The sequence below is a fragment of the Odocoileus virginianus genome, chromosome 17 (genome assembly GCF_023699985.2).
Source record: "Odocoileus virginianus isolate 20LAN1187 ecotype Illinois chromosome 17, Ovbor_1.2, whole genome shotgun sequence".
Taxonomy (NCBI): Eukaryota; Metazoa; Chordata; class Mammalia; order Artiodactyla; family Cervidae; genus Odocoileus; species Odocoileus virginianus.
In genome coordinates, this window is record NC_069690.1 from 29,936,272 (window position 1) to 29,940,411 (window position 4,140).

Below are 4,140 nucleotides of genomic sequence, written 5' to 3' on the forward strand. Positions count from 1 at the left end.
AAATGGAGTTTGGAAAGTGCACTCTGCTATCATTAAACTCCATTTAAAAGGGCTTAATGAAAAGGAAAATTAATCTGAATTTGGAACTCAGCCTGATAAAGCTGTTGTCCTGGATCAATAAGTGGGAAATGAGCTGAACTAAATCCACAGTTTGGAAGATTAGTGGAATATATCATGGACTTAGAATAAGGGCATGATTCATTTTGATGTAAAAATGTGAAAACAGACTCATATTGACTCTCTTGGGCTAGCTTAGAATATCTCTAGCTGCTAGAAATTGAACTTAGTTATGAGTGCAAAGGGGCTTCTCTGGTGACTCAGCCAGTAAAAAATCTGTCTGCAACGCAAGAGACCTGGGTTCGATCCCTGGGTGGGGAAGATCCCCTGGAGGAGAAAATGGCAACCCCCTTCAGTATTCTTGCCTGGAGAATTCCATGGACAGAGGAGCCTGGAAGGCTACGGTCCATGGGGGTCTCAAAGAGTTGGACATGACTGAGTGACTAACACATACACATGACTACAAAAATTTAGAGATCAGTAGGGACTTGCCTGGTGGTCCAGTGGTTAACAGTTTGAGCTCCCAATGTAGGGGGCAGAGGTTCCATCCCTGGTTGGGGAACTAAGATCCAGCATGCTACAAGGCAGGGCCAACAAAGTAAGTCTAGAGATTAGCTGATTTTGTAGATGGCCACAGCAGGAATGTCACTTAGTTTCTTTGGACTGCCATACCAAATTCTCACAAAGGACAGAAATTTATTCTCTCATAGTCCTGGAGACCAAGAGTCCAAAGTCAAGCTGTTGGCAGGGCCATGCTCCCTCTGAAGGTTCAAGAAGGAAAATACTTCCTTGCATCTTCTAGATTCTGGAGGCTCCCGATAGTCCTTGGCTTGCACCTGCCTAACCCCCATCTTTGCATACATCTTCATGGCATTCACTTCTGTGTTTGTCTTCTCACCTTCTGTCTCTTATTAGGACACCTGTCATTGGTATCAGGTCCCAGTGGATAATCTAGGATGATTCCCATCTCAAGACCATTGACTTCATTACATCTACAAAGTTGCTTTTTCAAAATAAGGTCATATGGACAGAGTCCGGGGCTCAAGAGGTGGATGTGTCTTTTGTTGGGGTCACATTCAACTCCCTGTGGTCATATTTTACTATGTAGAGGACATTAAAATGCAAGTGAAAATGGGACAGGACTTATAATACATAAGACAGAATTACAGGACAAATTCATACAGGAAACATTGCTTTGTTTTGGTTTTGTTTGCTTTTTGGTAATGTTGAGTATGCTAAAGCAGAGAGTAAGTGCCACAGGTGAGCACGAAGACAACTAGGTGGCTGTAGACACCTGCAGTGGAGTTCGCCCATGAATAAGATGATGAATGGCCAATCTGGTTTTCAAAGCAACTGGACCACTTTACATCCCCTCATACAAGTGTATGACGGTTCTGATTTCCCTACATCTTATCTGACTTTTTGATTTGACTCATTCTAGTAAATGAGAAGTGTTATCTCATTGGGGTCTTGATTTACATTGCCCTGCTGACTAATTACATTGAGCATCTTTTCATGTGCTTCTTGGCCATTTTTTATATTATCCCTAGAGAAATGTCTATCCATATTCTTTGTCCATATTTTACACATCTAAGAAATTCAAACCAAAGACCTCTCAAAAAAGCAGGAGAGACTACGGTGAAGGAAACTAGGAAGAGATCAATGAATCTAATGAAGGTGTATCCTAGACTATGGGGCAGTTAGTGTGCAGGAGAAAACTGAAAAATAAGATACCTGGGAAGAGTCCTCTAAGAGCAGAACAAATATAAACTATTTGAAAATTAAAACAAACAAACACAATGAATATTTTGATACATATTTATATGACCAATGTTTTAGCCATCTCTTGTTCTAATATCTTGCCACTGGTATTTTCCTTGAGATTGTATTTTTCAATGTGACTTAATCTTTAAAATTATCTTAAACATTGGTAAGTTTTGGCAAGCACAGCTTCAATTTCAATTAATATAATGTCATGGCTTTGAATTCAGTTTTGCAATGAACCAGTGAATCAGTGAAGTTGCTCAGTCATGTCTGACTCTTTGTGACCCCATGGACTTTAGCCTACCAGGCTGTTCCATCCATGGAAGGAGTGGGTTGCCATTTCCTTCTCCAGGGGATCTTCCTGACTCAGGGATCGAACCCAGTTCTCCCATATTACAGGCAGATGCTTTACTGTCCAACCAGTCCATCCTAAAGGAGATCCGTCCTGGGTGTTCATTGAAAGGACTGATGCTAAAGCTGAAACTCCAATACTTTGGCCACCTCATGCGAAGAGTTGACTCATTGGAAAAGACCCTGATGCTGGGAGGGACTGGGGGCAGGAGGAGAAGGGGACAACAGAGGATGAGATGGCTGGATGGCATCACCGACTCGATGGCCATGAGTTTGAGTAAACTCTGGGAGTTGGTGATGGACAGGGAGGCCTGGCGTGCTGCGATCCATGGGGTCGCAAAGAGTTGGACACGATTGAGTGACTGAACTGAACTGAACTGAACTGATGCACCACCATAATTTGTTATCCATATAATCACTGTAAGCTAAATTGTTTTATGTTAAATACTTAACTTTTAAATTTAATTTAAATAGAATTTATAATAATGTCAGATATTTCACTTTTGACAGAAGGAAGTTTTAAAAGCTTTACTCTGATGTTATTTTTATGTTGATCATTACACTACTCATAAATAATCAGATTTGATTCCTTTCTTTTACTTTCTTGTATTTTATTTTTTGCACTGTCAGGGACTTTCTGAGCAGTAATATAGGGCATCTTTGCCTTGTTTCTGACTTCAGTGGGGTTACTTCAGGTATTTCACTATTAAAACTGTGCTTACTTTCAATTTCAAGAAAATCTTTTTTTTTTTTAAGAAAATCTTTTTTTAAGTACAAGGAATGCCCATTTATTCTGAGTTAAGATTTAAATCAGGAATGAATATTGAATTTTATCAAATGTCAAACTTGTATTACAACATTGTGAACAATCTTTAAGTGAATTCCCTACAGTGATACATAAATACTCAGTTTTCATAAATCCATGGAGCAAAAAGCTAGAAAATCTTTGTTACATTGTTGCTAAGGTGGGACCAGAAAAAACCTCTATGATCTTGGATCTAGTCTCAAGTTTCTAAGGAAACAGAAACTTTCATGCATTCTAGTGGGAGTGTCATCTTGAACAATTTTAATGGATGGCAATCATTAGGTCAGATATCTGTCAAAATTATGAATACAAGAACTCACTGACTAAGAAAATTCTGTTCCATGAATTTATCCTGTCAACACATTCTCAAATGTCTAATGTGACACATATATGAGATTATTCATTTCAGCACACAGAGTGGTAGCCAAAGTCAGAAAGCAGTCCAAATATCCATCAGTATAAGGCTGCTTAAATAAATTATGGCAAGACTCATATGGTGGAATAAAGCATAAGCATAAGAAGATGAGAAAGCTCTTCATTTACTCAAGTGGAAAAATTTGCCAAGATACATTATGAAACCTAAAAGGCTGTTTTAGAACAATATACCTTGACACTACATATGTGAGTTAGAAAGGGACAGGGGAATAAATTTAGAGCTGCTCTACCTTCAAATGGGCTTCCCTCCTAGCTAGTTGGTAAACAATCTGCCTGCAGTGCAGACCTGGGTCAGGGTCAGGAAGATCCTGGGTCAGGAAGATCCCCTGGAGAAGGAAACGGCAACCCACTCCAGAATTCTTGCCTGGAGAATCCCATGGACAGAGGAGCCTGTCAGGCTACAGTCCATGGGGTCGCAAGGGTTGGACACAGCTTAGCAATGAAACCACCACCACCCACCTTCAAAATATATTTGGGATATGACTTCTTGTTACCAGTCTCATTGCCACCACCTGGGTCCACATCTCCCTCATCTCCTGTGGGGTGACCGAGATGGTTCTCCAGATGAGTCACTGCTTCTGTACTTGCTTCTGGGTTGTCTGTTGTCAACACAGGGCTAGTCTCCTTAAAAGATGTCTCTTCTGCCCTTCAAGGATTTCCCATCTTCTGCAGAGAACTAAAGGGGACCTGAAGAACCATGGCTCCTCTGCTCATTCCCATCCACTTTG